We start from the raw sequence: 18,375 nt of genomic DNA, 5'->3' as shown, positions 1-18,375 counted from the left end.
TCAAACTGAGTGACCTCAGATTCCTTCTTCAGGACAATTCAACTTTGCATGGTAACATGAAGATCATACATGAGTCTGTCTCTGAAGTCCAATCAGTTTCATTGAAACTGAGAAAGGACGTCACAACTATCCAGAACCAACTAAAGGTTCCAAATAAAAGAAACATTCCTCTGAGAACTCAGTACCAAGGTACTCATCAGAGATGGAATCCCCAGCAAAAAGTCTAGTGTGACTTTTGTGGGAAGAAAGGACACACCACTAAGGTGTGCTGGCACGCTCAGCACTGGGGTGCTGACAAGTCAGTGAAACATCCTAAACAGAAGGTCAGTTGTGACTTCTGTGGAAAGAATGGCCATACTGTCCATGTATGCCGCCATAAAATAAAATATGATGCTTTACCTGTTGCACCTAACAAGCAAGGACCCAAAAAGAATTGGGTACCTAAAAGTAACTAGTTACAATGCAGGTAAGCCTGAGATGTGCTGAGAAGTCAAAGATGTGGTACGTTGACAGCGCATGCTCAAGGCATATGACGGGTGATGAAACTCAGTTCATCACGTTTGAGCGTAAACGAGGAGGGAGCGTAAGTTTTGGAGACAACAAGAAGGGTAAGATAGTAGGGTCAGGAACCATCGGAGGTAATCCTACTATTGAATCTGTCTCCCTAGTCAGCGGACTCAAATATAACTTACTCAGCGTAGCTCAGCTATGTGATAATGGGAGAAAAGTTATATTTGATGCTACTGGATGTAAAATATACGAGGGTAAAACAAATGAGTTAATCTTAACTGCCCCTCGCATAGATAATGTCTTTATGCTAGACTTAGAGAAAAAGTTTTCAAAAACTGCGTGCTTAGTATCAAAGGAAGAGAATTCCTGGCTATGGCACAGGAGACTTGGTCATGTAAGCATGGACCTCCTGGCCAAACTAGCAAGAAAGCAATTGGTTGAGGGACTGCCTGAACTTAAATTTGAAAAAGATCAATTATGCCACGCTTGCCAAGCTGGAAAACAAACCAAACAATCTTTTCACAGCAAAAATATTGTCTCAACTAAGCGTCCGTTAGAGTTACTACACTTGGATCTCTTCGATCCAGTCCAGCCGCTGAGTCTGGGTGGAAGAAGATTTTCCTTGGTCATTGTAGATGACTTCTCTCGGTATACGTGGGTCATCTTGCTGACCAGCAAGGATGAGACCTTTGAGACATTTTCAAATTTGGTTAGAAAAATTGAAAATGATAAAGACCTAAAATTAGCTCACATCCGTAGCGATAATGGTGGAGAATTCAAAAACCAAAAGTTTGTTGAATTCTGTGAAGCCAGCGGCATTGACCACAATTTTTCTACTCCTAGAACACCTCAACAAAATGGGGTTGTTGAAAGGAAGAACAGAACTCTGGTTGAAATAGCCAGGACAATGCTGGATGAGCATAGGCTTCCAAAGTATTTTTGGGGAGAGGCTGTTAACATAGCGTGCTATATTCTTAATAGGGCTCTAGTTAGACCTATACTCAAGAAAACCCCCTATGAACTTTGGAAAGGACGAAAGCCCAATATTGGATACTTTCGTGCCTTTGGCTGTAAATGTTTTATTTTAAATACCAAAGATAGCTTAGCAAAGTTTGACTCAAAAGCTGATGAGGCTATCTTTTTGGGCTACTCAACAAACAGCAAAGCATACAGAGTTTTTAATAAGCGAACTCAAGTTTTAGAAGAGTCAGTACATGTAGAGTTCGACGAAATTAACCCTGCAGGTAGATACCAGCCGCTGACCGAAGATGATCCACACTTAGTAACCACCGCTGACCAAGAACCAGCTACTGAGTCATTCACTAAAAGGCTGACCAAGAGTAAGAGTGAACCTAAGATTACTTTTACTGACCCATCTACTTCTGCAGAGATTGTTGAAACACAGACAGCACAAGACATGAATCTACCTAAAGAGATAAGGATTCCAAGAGGGCACTCAGAAAGTGCAATCTTTGATTCTGCTGGGAATACCCTGATGACGAGGAATCAACTCAGGAAGTACCTCAGCAATGTAGCCTTCGTCTCAGTACAGGAACCTAAGAACTTCGCTGATGCTGAGGAAGATGAATTCTGGATGAACGCAATGCAAGAGGAGCTCGATCAATTCAGAAGAAACGATGTATGGGAGCTAGTGCCTCATCCAAAGAGTCAAAAGACCATTGGAACAAGATGGGTCTTCAGGAACAAGATGGATGAACAAGGGAATGTAGTCAGGAACAAAGCAAGGCTTGTAGCTCAGGGCTACAGTCAGCAAGAAGGTATTGACTACGGTGAGACCTTTGCCCCAGTGGCAAGGCTAGAGGCAATTAGAATTCTATGTGCATATGCATCTTACATGAACTTTAAATTATTCCAAATGGATGTCAAAAGTGCATTTCTTAATGGAGTTATAAACGAGGAGGTTTATGTTAATCAACCTCCAGGTTTTGAGGACCCTAAATTCCCAAACCACGTTTACAAACTCAAAAAGGCTCTGTACGGCCTCAAACAAGCACCACGTGCTTGGTATGAGAGACTGACCAGTTTCCTGCTGACTAGAAATTACGTCAGGGGCAAAGCTGATACAATCTTATTCATTAAGAGAAAGGGTAAAGATACCCTGCTGGCCCAAATTTATGTTGATGATATAATATTTGGTGCAACTAACGAATCAATGTGCAAGGAGTTTAGCAAACAAATGCAGACTGAGTTTGAAATGTCCATGATGGGAGAACTCAATTTCTTCCTCGGTCTTCAAATTAAACAAGGAAAGAATGGCATCTTCATCAGTCAAGCCAAATATGCCAAGGAGATATTAAAGAAATATGACTTGGAAAATTGCAAGCCAATATCCACTCCTATGGGCACTGACACTGTCCTCTGCGCTGATGAGAATGGTAAGTCAGTAGACAGCAAATTATATCAAGGTATGATAGGCTCTCTACTTTACTTAACAGCCAGTAGACCGGACATTCAGTTTTCAGTATGCTATTGTGCTAGATATCAATCTAACCCTAAGGAATCTCATTACATTGTTGTAAAAAGAATCCTTAGATATTTGCAAAGCTCAGTGAACACAGGTTTATGGTATCCCAATACTCATAATTTCACACTCATCGGATACACTGACACTGACTATGGACGGGATAAGCTGGAACGTAAAAGCACCTCTAGAGGATGTCACTTCTTAGGAACCTATCTTGTATCCTAGTTCAGCAAAAAGTAGGCGTCAGTAGCCTTGTCTACCACTGAAGCTGAGTACATTGCTGCTGGTCATTGTGTTGCTCAAGTCCTATGGATTAAGCAACAGCTTGAAGACTATGGTGTTCAAACGAAGACAATTAAAGTCAAATGTGACAACAAAAGTGCAATTGATCTTTCAAAGAACCCAATTCAACACAGCAAAATGAAGCATGTCAGCATCAGACATCACTTCATTAGAGACCATGTACTCAAGGGTGAAATCAAGCTGACCTATGTCCCAACGGATGAGCAGCTTGCGGATATCTTCACGAAGCCACTGGCCCGTGAGCAGTTCAACATACTGAGAGAAGCTATTGGTATGTTTAATCCTCTTCAGTAAATTCCTGAACTAAATGAATATGCATGCTGAGTGAATTACTATGCTGAATGATTGTTTTTGCTGTGTACTCATTGAAATTAATTAAACAACAAATACTGAGTAAACTTGCACACTGAGTAAGTTAGTTTAAACTTAAACTTAGAAATCATCCCTTATGCAATACTGACCACTCAGAATATCAAACGCTTGGCATTCTAAACGATGAGTGTCATATCCGTTAGAATAATTGCAAAAGCACGCGTATAGCCACCTAGGATGACGTACGCGCCGAATGTGTCATAAATGCCAGGATTATTGTCGGTTCACAATCCCGAGGCAAAACTGACACATGTATTCGATAAGATCCATTCCTCACCTCTATAAATAATGGGTAATTCCCCATTTTTATTCTTTACGCTTATCGAACTCTCTGGCAAAGAAATTCTTTCTCTCTAAAAACCCCTCTAAGCTCTCAAATCTTCAACAATGACTAGGATTTCTCTCAACATCTCCGGCGCTGGTCACTCTAAACCTAGCTCCGATGAACCTACAAAAAATCCTCCAACACCCAGCAAAGGAAAAGCTGGTCAGGAAAAGCCTGTAAAAGTCAGAACCTACTCAAAGGTTTTCGAAAACGTCCGTGAATGGAAATTTGAGCCCTCAAGATGGGTATCTGAAACCTTCGTACAAAATGAACAACCCTTCTGCGAGTGGATTTCACAAAATGGCTGGACGGAGCTGTTTTCGATTAGGGATGACACCTACCCTGACCTGGTAAGGGAGTTTTACCACAACCTCCGCGTTGCAAATGACAACACTGACTATCTGTGTACAGTGGTGAAAGAGAAAACCATCTTCATCAACCCTCTCTACTTAGGAAATCTGCTCAAATTAAAAACTGAGGGAGCAAGGCTGAGAAGATCTGGAGATCAGGATGGTACTGGGTACGAGGTCAACTTCTGCAAACCTGAGGGTCACTCAGGAGAAGTCTCAACTTCATCTATGGGTCAGCACCAGAAGATGGCTCATTAACTGCTGACCTATTTCATCTACCCAAAGATCAACTGCACTACCTCAGCAACGAACTTCGAACAATGCTTCATCTGGCATATGCTGACATATAAACCAATCAATATGCCAGTTTTTCTTGTCGCTGGCCTCCTACGCAGCTCTGGTACGCTGAGGCTAGGATCGATCATCACCAGAATCCTGATTGACCACAAAGTTGATCTCGAAGGTGAAGAGAAGACTCGAGGATCTGAGATCACAGCGGCTTCGCTGAGAACATTAAAATTCAGACAGCCTTTGAAGAAAGGTAAAGCTGCTGCTGCTGAACAGCAAGCTGAGGGAACTGCTGTGCCAAAGAAAGGGAAAAGGACTAAGGCCCTAGCTTCCCGAAAAAGAAAAACTGCTGAGACTCCTTCCAAAAATGTTGAGTCTCCAGCTAAAAGGCAGAAGTCAGCGGAGAAACGAAGCAGGCAAGGTGAGCCTGCAACTGAGGAAACTACTAAACAACCTCAGAAGAAGCAGAAATCTTCTACACTGACTCCCCTCAACGCCATACCTACTGACTTTGTTGTACCTGGTGACTCTCACTTCACCCAGTGTCAAAGTATAGTAGCTGAGCATGACGAACATGAGGTACAACTGGATGATCATTTCATCTCCCAAGTTGAGGACGAACTCGATGGTGACAGTACAGAAAAAGAAAAAGAAGAAGAGGCCAGCGGTCAGGATGACGCTGAGGACTCTGAGGAGACAGCCAGCGAACATGAGACTGAGCATGCTGCTGGAGAAGAGCAAGTACTTGACCAACACAATGATGATCAAGTCCAAGTGCAAGCTGACCAGCCTCATGATGAGCAACAAGAATCTTCTCCTTCTCACTCAGGAGATCCTAGTCAAACTGTCACTCCACCTCGTAGAAGAAGAAAGTTGGTTAAGGCCAGTGAGAAGCCTGTCAGTGAACCTCCTGTGCCACCACCAACTCTTCCTGACTTTGTCATTTCAAAGCCAACTAAGGACCCCTCTACAGTTAAGCTGAAAATTTTCAAACGCCAACAAACCTCTACTGCTTCAGCGTCCTTAGAAAAGCAAGCCTCTGTTTCTTCTCAACAGGAACATGCCGACCAAAATGCCTCTGCCACCTCAACAAGTCAGGTTGATCCGATTACTGTTAATGCTATTACTCCAAGCATGGTGCTGACTCCAAACATTTCCGCCCCCGTCAGCACAGACAGTATTCGTATTACTACTTCCCCAACTCATCTATCTGCCGATCAATCAACTATACCTAAAACTCAAGTGCAGATTGAAAATGCTATTCCAGTCACTGACCAGGTCACTCCTTTCACTCCTCTTCCTTCCGGTCACACTGATGTCCCTGAAGGCTCTCAAAGCTATCTGAATGCCACTGAGTCCGGCAAAAAGCTCATTGACTCAGTGCAAGCGTTGATCAGAGACCTTCAACATTCCACTCCTCCTGCTGCTGGGTCTTCATCTATTGAGACTACTCAGCTCTCCCAGGTCACTCAGCTTCTCAACGAAGTTAAGGGACTCAAGGACTTGTTGAACGTCATCATTTCTTTTCAAGCACAGCAAGCTAAGCAGGATTCAATCGCCAAGCTGGCTGAGATCCAGCTGACAACTGTGCAACACTTGAACTCTTTACAACAACAAGGTCAGAAATTATCAGCTGTGAACACCGACTATGCCACTTCATCTGAAATCAAGATGCTCTTTGCTCAGCTTCACACCGAGCAACTCAAGACAAATGAGCAAATGGTTTCTTACAATCAGTGCTCAGTGGAGCAAATTGGTGAGGCTATTCGCTTGCTAAATCTGAATAAGTAAGAGATGGATACTGACGCAATGAAACAGAATGAGATGTTGTCTATCACACGCCAAACCTTCAACCACATTCGTCATACCAATATTCAACGTCAGTATTATGACACCGCCCTTTTAAAGACCTTTCACCAAGTCTTTGCTGGTCTTACTGAAGCACTCATCTGGCAAGGCAAAGCTCAGGCGTTTAACGTCAACATGATCAGTGCTGCTGAACTCAACATACCCGAAGAGGTATCCACTGATGGAGTTGCAATTTTTGACGGCGTAAATGAAAGCGCTGAGAAACTTAAGGCGCTGTCCCAAGAACTGACTCGAGCTGTCTTAACTGATGCCTTCAGACTTCCTCCTCCTGATGCTGACAAAATGGGGGAGAAAGAACAAGCAGCTAGAGCTCAGCATGAGCGAAGTCAGTCTCAACACAAGAAAAAGAAATAGATAGGCTAGCTCAGTATAGACTAAGTCAGATGTAATCTATATGCCTTATCTATAAGTTTTGTTGTGTAAACACTGACTACTATCAATATATCATATCTGCATCTTTAATTCTATTCCTGAGTTATGATATACGTTACTGTGTACTGAGTCATTATGTATCTTCAATTAAATCAACTATGTTTAATACTTATAAATCTTATTGACTGAATCAAATGCTGATAACATGTTTGACATTGACCTATGTGTTTATAAAACATTGTATGTTAAGAACTCATTGAACAACAAATTACTCAGCGCACTCTAAATGATTAAACCTTCCGCTTAATACTGAGTAATTAGAATATGTTGAATAAGCTGACCTATATCTGAAAACTGACCTTAGACTTACTCGATCAAACCGTTAAATGTTTAGAGTAAAACTAAGTCAGTAGCTCATCCCTTACGGGGGAGTTTGCTAAGTTATACTAGGTCAACTATCACGGGGGAGCTCAATACTGAGTTCCTCGCTGAATAGTTTTGCCAACATCAAAATGGAGGAGTTTGTTGAAACACCTTTCCACATAATTTTGATTTGACAAAATTGTTTAAGTATAATTGAAATACATATTCTAAACACACTAAGTTTAAATGCTTTGATTTATTCTACTAATGTGTTTGTTCAATGTTGAGTTAAAATTGTTTATAAGACACAAGAATTAAAAGACCCAAGCCCAATACGGAAGTCAAGGTCCAAGTCAAACAACTCAGTACAACTCGGCCTGCGTTTGTCAAAACGTTGTCACTTTGGACAAAACGCAACTCAGCAAAAAAAGGATCTAGAAGACCTTCGGGAACAACTTCAAGATGAAGCTGCTGAGTAGATTCGACAAAGCGTACAAGACAGCAGCTGGCTAAGGAAAACTTCCAGACAAAGTATTTCTACTTTGGGTAAAGTTCAGACGACACAGTATGCTGTCTAGTTGACTTTACCATAAAAGGAGAGACAGTCTACTGAGCTGACCGAGGACAGAAGATACACAAATCTGATTGGCCGAGAGCTCTGAGCAAGTCAGGATGACAATGACAGGAAGCCGTTTCCCTCCAACGGTTATTTCGAAATTCGAAATGACCAATGCCCAGACGTCTCTATAAATAGGGCCATCAGAAGCTTCATTCAATACAGAACTTGATCAAGCCATTACGCTGACCAAATTTCTACACAAGTTCTGCAAGCAAGAAGCAAAGCAAATCTTACACTACAATTCATACATTTGTGTAAAAGTCTAGAGTGATTATTTCAATCGTCTAAAGTGTCTTAGCAAATCATTGTATAGGACAAAACACTTATCATTTCTAGAGAATAGAAAGGAGAGGCTGAGTACTCGGTTATAGTACTCAGCAAGAGATTAGGATTGAGTAGAGGTATAGAGGAAGGTACTCTTGTCATACTCAGTTGCTAAGATTGTAAAAGGTTTGAGGCTCTACCTTTAAAGAGCTCAGTAGAGGATTCGAAATCTCGGAACGTGTTCTGGGGACAGGACGTAGGCTTAGAAGAAGCCGAACCTGGATAAATCTGCTGAGTAAAGTATTTCTTACCTTTAACTCCTTATATATATTGCTTGCTTAAAATAACCAAAAACTGACCAAGTAAAGAGGTCAAGTTGAGTTGTGCGTGTTGAACATCTGAGCTCAGGAATAGACTCTAAGTGCTATCTCCTGACTCAAGCTAAGAAACTGACCTAGTCACCAGTTGACTAAGCCAGTATCTTGCTGTTTACTCAGCGCCGTTGTTAAAACCTTTTTCCTTAGAAAAAGAAGTCTGCCCTAATTGTGAAAAAAGTTTGAATAGTTCCTAACCCCCCCCTTGGAACTATACTTGCAACCTTACAAGGGACCAACAAGATCCTCCTCACCCGGGCTTACAAAGCGCACCTTGATTCGATGATAAAGTTATTGTTGGTTGATAAGATGGTTGGCTCAACTTCGAAAGCTTGAACCGGATGGGTTGGGCCGGACCTTATATGTCCGGTAGCTTCATCTTTTGAGAAGGATAGTGATTCTTGGAGAGAGAATATAAGAAGTATACTCTTTTTTTTTTTTAAATTTGCGCGCAATACGCTTACATTAAATAAAAAAGAAAAATCTTCATCCCACTTCATGTGATTCGAACCCGTGACCTCCCCAATCATAGTTATGTTCTCAACCACTTGGCTAAAAGCTTCACCGCACTAGCCTAGAGGTAATTACTCTCAATTTAAAAGCAAAAAATGATTAAGAAAACATAGAGCTTATGGAAATCAGTATCCTGAAATCTTGTTTACCAAAAATGATAATTTGGAAGTAGTTGAATAAAACCAGGTGGGACATAAACAGAACAGGCCATGGTCCTAACCTAACTAATTTGGGTCTATTATGAGATGAGACCACATGACGAAGGAAGAAGATGTCAGTTTTCCCATCTCATCAAACCAACCACTCGTTTTAGGATAATAGGTCTACATGGTGAAAATGTAGTTCAATATTTATTATTTGTTTTCTTTCTATCATTTAAAACTTCAAAGTGAGAAATAGTATGTTAATTCTTCCTAACTCTTTTTGGAACCCTATTATAATGAGATTTGCGCATTGCTTGATGTTCGGCTCGATAAAAACTCAATCATGTTCGGTTTGATTTATAAATGACCCAAGCTTGACTACGGCGAAATTCGGCTCGAAAACTCGCAAGGATGCTTAATTATAGATTCATAAACAAACTCGATTATTATATTAATGGACATGCTAATGAGCAACTTTGGTTCGATTATTTTTTTAATAATAATATTTCTACAAAAGGGGAATGTAAAATTACATGGTTTTGTGTGAAACTTTAATTTTGTAGGTTTCAAACCTATATAGTTTTGTGTTAAAATAATTTCAAATTGACATAATTAATGAGATGTTTGCAAGCAAAGTTCATAAATATAATTACGAGATACTCGCAAGCAAAATTTGTGAAAAAATAAACGAACAGCTTACGAACAAAATAGTTTGAGCTTGTCAAATTTCTAACAAGGAGTAGGTTAAAGCTCGGATTAGCTGGATTATAGCCCTAACCATGAAGACTTATTATTATTTTTTTAATTCAAAATGTGAATAAAGGAGAAGAAGACAAGGAGAAGTAATGTACCTAAATAAGGATGAACTTTGTTTTATATTGATCATCTTCTTAGTTATAAGTTACCTTTTGCAGCGTAAATTATCATTATGTTGTTGATGTGGAAGATTTGAACCATGATGTTGTATTACCATCCAGTTGAATACTCCTACATTGAAGTTGTTCAGGAGAAGAAGTGATGATTCTAAGAATTAAGTGTAATCAGAAATGATGATTCTAAGAATTAAGTGCAATCATTCAGAGAAAGAGAGAGAGAGAGTAAATTATCATTATGTTGTTAATGTGGAAGATTTGAACCATGATGTTGTATTACCATCCGGTTGAATACTCCTACATCGAACTTATTCGGAAGAAGAAGTGATGATTCTAAGAATTAAGTGCAATAAGAGAGAGAGAGAGAGAGGGGTTATCATAAATAAGAAAAAAGAATTGAAAGTAAAACTAAACTGAAGATTGATTCATTAAGAGAATAGCTAAGGAAAATGAAATGTTAAACATTATAACTCATTAAGCAACATTTAAATAATTGTCATCTATACAAGAAAGTAACTGATACTAACTGAAAAACGTATTGTACATTCTAATATCTCCTCAAGCTGGAGAGCATGAAGTGAACAAACCTAGCTGCATACCATGTCTTGAAACAATGGTTTAGATTGTACATTCTAATATCCCCGACAAGTTAGAGAGTATGGAGTGAAAAAACCTAACTGCATACAATGTCTTGAAACAACGGTTTAGATAACACTTTTGTTAAGATATTTATGAGCTAATTTGTTGTTGAAACTGGTAACACATGAACAATACTAGCTTTGATTTTGTCTCATAAAAAATAACAATCCAACTCTATATGTTTGGTCCTTTTATGAAAAGGTTGGATTATTGGAAATATATATGTCTGATTATCACAGAACAAAGTTACTACTTAAGTATAATTAATACTAATAAAGTCTAGCATGTATAAGAACCATTGAACCTCATATATTGTGAATGCACGAGCCCTGTCTTATGCTTCACTTAAGCTGCTAGCCACAATCTGTTGCTTCCTACTATTCCAAGCAATAAGTGAATCTCCTTAGAAAAATTGTAAAGGTTGTAACAAAACGTTTTGCATCCACACAATTTCTATAATCTACATCGCTAAAAGCTTTTAAGTAAAACTTTGAGTTGCTAGGATAAAACAATTCATGAGCTGGTGTTTTCTTCCAATATCGTAACATAATGTGCAAAACCTGCACATGAATATGAATATTTGTTGGACAGTCAATGAGTTTACTTGCAAAATTGACAACAAATGATATATCATGTCTTATATTTTCTAGATAAATGTGTTTCCCAATAAGCTTTTTGAAGGGAAATTAGACAAGCCTAGACACAGTGGATAAATGTTACCATGCAAAAGTGGACGAGACATCATAACTTGCTCCAAACTATATAACTAGTTTTAGCTCATGTTTGAAAAATGAACTACCCTCATCTCATTTGAGTTATAAAATTATCTGAAGTGACTCTTCTTTTTCCATTTTCTGTCCAAATTTCATAATCTGTCAAACTTCAAAACTTTACTCTTTCGACGATCTACTTTGAGTAGGAAGAAGGAAGTTTGTCTTCCTTCTTCCTACTCCCGCTAGGTTAAATTTTATGTGTTTTTCTTTGTTGTTGTTTATTTTTCTTTTCATTCGGTTTCCATATATTTTATCAGATCCTTTTATCCGTCTGGATTGTATCTACTCTCTATTATTCTTTCATTTATATTTTTTGAATTTAGTAAGAGTGGAAATAGTTTATCTTGTCTATGGATCAATAGATCTACGTGGTTGCATCAGATCTGAATGTTCGTAATGGCCTAGATGCTGAAGATTGGATTGGAGTTACTCTTCTACGGATTTTGTTAGCATATAATACATTGGTTTACATTGGATTGTTTCTCTATAAGTCAACATTGGTGTGCTAGATTAGTGGGTAATTAGTTTTGGGTAATTAGGGTAATTAGCTTAAATAATACCCTTTCCTTTTGTTCAATACCTGCTATATATACAGCAGAGTTGTATTTTGTTCTTCACTTTTCCATAATAAGATCTGTATCTTTCATAAATTCTACATGGTATCAGAGCCATGGTTGGGAGAAGAAGAAGACGAAGAGGAGCTAGGGAAATAGATCCAGATGAGCTTTTCACAGATGAAGCATCTGATGATCCAGAGGAGATGACAAACAATTCTCAGAAAATGTATACTTCAAACGGATCGGCTAATCCTGGCTTAATCCTCACTACGATGCAATTGGATGGAGGAAATTTTTTGTCATGGAAGAACGCAATAACGAGAGTCTTAACTGTCAAAGATAAATTGCAGTACATCGATGACTCTGAAGAGGTGCCAGATGAAGGAACAACAGAATTCAGGAAATGGAAGAAGAACGACTGCCTTGTAACCTCATGGATTCTGAATACGATCTCTAGAGAAGTTGCAGAAGGATTTCAATATGTAGATTCTTCGAGAGATTTGTGGAAAGAATTGGAGCATCGGTTTGGCGATAACAACGGTCCGTTATTGTACAAAATCAAACGTGAGATCAGCCTATTCACACAAGGTACTCTCTCACTAATGCAATATTTTAACCGATTAAAGAAATTCTGGGATGAATTGGCACTTCTGCGGCCATTGCCAAGTTGCAAATGTGGAGTTGCTCGTAATTGTGCCTGTAATGCATTTCAACGATTTGTTGATTTTAATGAAGAGGATAAACTTATCCAGTTTTTGGTAGGTTTAAATCCACATTATGATAATGTGAAAAACCAGATTCTATTGCTAGATCCTCTACCAGATGTAAACAAAGGTTATTCTATGGTGCTAAGGATTGAAAAGCAAGATGAAATATCTGTTGAACAATCAATTGAAATTGCCAATTTCACCAGTTCTCGTAGCACACCATATAATGCCGATCCAAATTCAAGATTCAAGAAGAAAGAAAATGATGACAGATTCTGCGATCACTGTAGAAAACCAGGTCATACTCGGTCTGGTTGCTTCAAGCTTATCGGATATCCTGAGTGGTGGAAGGATCCTTCTAAACGCAAAGGAGCAAATTCAAAGACATATCGCAGCAATAATGCAAATGTTGTTAATACTAACAATAACAATTCAACTTCTTCTGTGAATTCTGAAAATATGCAGGCATATACTACTATTGATGAATCAAAACATGATGGAGATGAAGACATGACACACATGATTAAAGAGGTCTATCGAATGATGAAGGGAAAGAATGTATCAACACAGAATCTGAGTCCATTACATCAAGCTTCTACATCTGATTTTACTGCATTTGCAGGATACTCAGGTATTCAACCTTGGCCTTCACATTCTAGTTCTCAAACAGAAAATACATATTGGATCATCGATAGTGGGGCTACCTCACATATGTGCTTTCAATCTAATTTGCTGACAAAGTGCAAAAATATGGTGTGCAAACAATATATAAAACTTCCAGATGGTTCTAGTCAGACAGTAAATTCTAGTGGCACTGTGGAATTATCGTCTGGTTTATCTTTGAGTGATGTCTTATTTGTGCCACATTTTCAGTACAATCTTTTATCTGTGGGACAGCTTCTCAAGCAGTCAAGCATTGTGATTATTTTTCACAACACTCATTGCTATTTACAGGATTCGAAGACACAGGAAATCTTAGTCGTGGCTTGGTTGGTTGAAGGATTATACTTACTTGATTCACAGTCGTTTGATAGCAAACAATTACAGAAATTGCAGAAATTTCATGAACAGAGAAATTTAGCTTGTCATGTTAATAGTAAGTGTATTCCATGGCACAGTAGACTGGGACATGCATCTCTTGATGCTTTACATCATATTTCTGATATTGTTGTAACTCCTGATGATCATATCTGTGTAGTGTGTTCTTATGCAAAGCAACATCGTTTTTCTTTCAATAAAAGTCATACTGTTACAACATCCAATTTTGAGTTATTACATATAGATGTTTGGGGGCCTTATTCTGAAGAATCTCTTACTGGAGCAAAATTCTTCCTTACTATTGTTGATGATTGTAGTCGATATAATTGGGTGATTATGTTGAAATACAAATAACAGGTTTATGAAGCTTTGGTCGTTTTTCTAAAAATGATACAAACACAATTTGAAGCAAAGGTGAAAGTTATACGAAGTGATAATGGGGGGGAGTTTGTCAATCACAAATGTGCACATCTATTTCAGGAATATGGAATTATTCATCACAGGACATGTCCTTACACACCACAGCAGAACGGTGTGGTTGAACGCAAGCATAGGGATTTGCTTGAGATAGCTCGTGCCTTGATGTTTCAGTCACAATTACCTGTTCAGTTTTGGAGTGAAGCTATTCTTCATGCTGTTACAATCATTAACAGATTGCCGACTCGTGTTCTGCAATGGAAGACACCATTTACATGTATGTTCAAGCGGAACCCAGCCTATAATGATCTATTTGTCTTTGGATGTCAATGTTTATACAAAATATTGCCTACACCTGCAAAGTTTTCTCCAAGATCACAATTGGGAGTTCATTTGGGACATTCATCTGGAAGGAAGGGATATAGAGTCTATGATTTACAATCAAAACAGATCATTGTATCTCGAGAGATACAATTTCAAGAGGACATTTTTCCTTTTGCTCTAAATACTTCAATTATATCTTCTCCTCATCCTGGACTTTTGTTATTATCTGAACAGCTACCTCCAAAATCTGTCCCTATTGAAAATACTTCATCTGATACACTTCGAAGATCATCTCGCTTATCAAAACCCCCTTCTTGGCATTCAGATTTCATTTCCATTGTTCATAATTCTTCACATTCTTTACCTCATATACCTACATTCATTCAATCACATTCAACATTTCTGTCTCAACTGCAAACTTACAAGGAACCAAAGAATTATCTTGAAGCTTCTCATGATCCAAATTGGGTAAAAGCTATGGAAGCCGAAATATCAGCATTAGAGGCAAATAATACCTGGGAATTAGTCCCCACACCGGTACATAAGAAACCTATTTCTTCTCGTTGGATATTCAAGATCAAATTTAAGCCTTCTGGTGAAGTGGACAGGTTTAAAGCTCGCCTTGTCGCCAAGGGATATAATCAGCAGGCAGGAATTGATTACCATGAATCTTTTAGTCCAGTGGCTAAAACTGGCACAGTGAGATTGTTTCTTGCTATTTGTGCATCCTTGGGTTGGGAAATTCACCAAGTGGATATTAATAATGCCTATCTTCATGGAAGTATAGATGAAGATATTTACTTACTACCTCCACAAGGGTATACAAAAGCACAGCCTGGTCAAGTTTGTCGACTTGTTAAGTCCCTTTACGGGCTTAAACAAGCCGGGAGACAATGGCATCATGAAATATCGAGCAAATTACTTGAGTATGGGTTCACGAGATCCAAAAGTGACTATTGTTTATTTCTTAAACATACAGATACATCAACCTTACAGTTGATTATATATGTTGATGATATTCTCATTTCAGGCAATGATACTAAAGCTATACAGGATGTCAAGGATTTTTTGCATCATTTGTTTACTATCAAAGATCTCGGGCAAGCGAAATACTTCATCGGCATCGAGATTGCCAGGTCTTCAACAGGATTGTTACTATCTCAATCAAAGTATATTGCAGACTTAATTTCTGATGCAGGTTTGCAGCAAGCAGCGGTTTGTACTAGTCCTTTAGCACATGGGACTGATCTTACAATTCCTGGTGAACCGTTAAGTCAACCAGATGTTTATAGATGGTTGGTGGGGAGATTACTTTACCTTAATTTCACCAGGCCTGACATAACGTATTCTACCCAACAGCTCAGTCAACATATGCAGAATCCTTGCAAGCATCATCTTCTTGCAGCATTACATGTACTTCGTTATCTAAAAGGAACTGCTCAATATGGCCTTTTTTATCCATCAAACACAAATTTTCAGCTACAAGCTTACTGTGATTCTGATTGGGGTGGATGTAAGACAAGTAGACGGTCTCTTTCGGGTTATTGCGTCTTTTTGGGAACAACATTAATCTCTTGGAAGAGCAAAAAGCAGGGTACTATCAGTAAATCTTCTGCTGAGGCGGAATACCGTAGCATGGCTTCAACGTGCTGTGAATTAAAATGGCTTACGTATCTTTTGAAGGATTTCAGACTTCCAGTACAATTGCCAATTTCAATGTACTGTGATAGTCAGGCAGCAATTGCCATAGCCAGAAATCCAGTCTTTCATGAACGAATGAAGCATGTGGAAATCGATTGTCATATCGTTCGTGATTGTGTTGATAATGGTTTTATACAGACGCCTTATGTTCAATCAAAGCTACAACTTGCAGATGTTTTTACCAAAACACTAAGTACTACTCATATGTTACCTTCTTTGTCCAAGATGGGATTTGTACAAACTGCACCAATTCCATCTTGCGGGGGGGCTGTTAGCATATAATACATTGGTTTACATTGGATTGTTTCTCTATAAGTCAACATTGGTGTGCTAGATTAGTGGGTAATTAGTTTTGGGTAATTAGGGTAATTAGCTTAAATAATACCCTTTCCTTTTGTTCAATACCTGCTATATATACAGCAGAGTTGTATTTTGTTCTTCACTTTTCCATAATAAGATCTGTATCTTTCATAAATTCTACAGATTTCGATTTATAAGAAATATATCTTTCATTGTTGTTTTATGTTTTTATGTCTTTTATGACTTTTTTTGCTCTATGTAATTGTTTTAGTCTCTTTGTATTTCTTATAAGGTTTGATTCCTTACTGTTTTCTTATTGTACTTGTTGTGTTTTCATCTAATTAATCTATAAGCATTTTCATAAAAAAATATATCTGAAGTATTTTTCATTTTAACTAAAATTATTTTATTTTCAAAATTCAAATTAATTTGTCAAACTAAAATTGTCAGAAATTTAAATTTAAGAGTTTATTCAATCAAAAACTCATTTATGGTAATCAAATTTATTTCGAGTTGTTTCTACCATAAGATATTAATATTAATTTTTATATTTAATAAATCTAATTATAACACTAATTAAAAAATATCATACTTAAAAAATATAATATTTTCATCAAAAAAAAATATAATACGTATTAGTTTTTAATTAAAATATTAAATTTTATAATCTTATTTTATTAATTTGATATTTTATTTTATATAAATATAAAATTTTAATTAATATTTAAAATATAAAATAAAATAAAACACATGTGGGTTATGAAGAAAATCTTGTCCCAATTCATATATATAGAGACGGAAAATTTGGACGATGAGGGAGGAACTACTCTCGATACTACCTTATTTACAATTTATTAATTCGGCTCATTGTATCTAATCCCATTTCTCATCCGATCTTTTGACGCGCAGTTATGTCTCATCACTTTGGTGCCCCTACTCGGGTTATTATAGGCTATGTAGGGATATAAACAGGGTAGAACGAGGAATGCATTTCCCATCCCGTTCTCCGACTAGTCAGGTATTCTCCGTCCCCTTTCCCGCAAGTTAGAAGAGGACACATTTGTTCCATCCCCGTCCTACATGGATTCTCATTTACCATTTACATATGTTCCAAAACCCTTATCCGTGAGGAATCACATTTTATTTATAAAAAAAACGAGTAAAACCTAAAACTTTTAAAAAACAGGAGTTAATAATACCAAGCATCAACAATTATTCTCAAAATTTTCAAACCACATAAAAACTAAAATTTAAGAAACCTAAAACCTAATCTTTTTTATTTCTTTTTGAACTCAATATCTTATTATTCGTTACACCTTTTCCCGCTATAGAAGACAAAATTCTCTCAATTTCCGTTTTATGGGGATTCTTTCAGAAATTCCCCGTCCCTATTGAGGCGGTGATCCCCGTTCTATTTACATCCCTGCGATACATGTAGCTTGAAACTTCAAGTTTTTAATACAAAAGCATTTGTTTTTTTAAGTTTTCATGAATATGGGTAATGAAAAGAAAACAAGTGGAAGATGAATATCAAGTACTAATAGGGCAATGGGTGCTTTAAGTGGGGTGGGGGCCTAAAGAGAAGAGTCATGGTCCTAAAACCTAACTATGATGATGGATGGTGGCAGTTTTCATATCTCATCAAAACCAGGAGAGCAACTACTCCTCGTAGGAAAGCACAAATTAGGATAAAACCATAACCCTATAATAGCTCTCCATGCCTTCTTCATATTCTATGCTCAAACTCATTTCTTTTTTAACATGCACGCATTACTTTATATGTCAGTACAGAATATTAATACACTAACACTATTTTAAGGAGTTTAGTGAGATATTTTGTTGTCTCTGTTTCGATGAGTTTCTATCAGAATTAATTGTTTGCGACTCATCTCTCTGT

The sequence above is a fragment of the Euphorbia lathyris genome, chromosome 6 (assembly GCF_963576675.1).
Source record: "Euphorbia lathyris chromosome 6, ddEupLath1.1, whole genome shotgun sequence".
Lineage (NCBI taxonomy): Eukaryota > Viridiplantae > Streptophyta > Magnoliopsida > Malpighiales > Euphorbiaceae > Euphorbia > Euphorbia lathyris.
The sequence above is the reverse complement of the archived record's forward strand: the minus strand, read 5'-3'. Positions refer to the sequence as shown.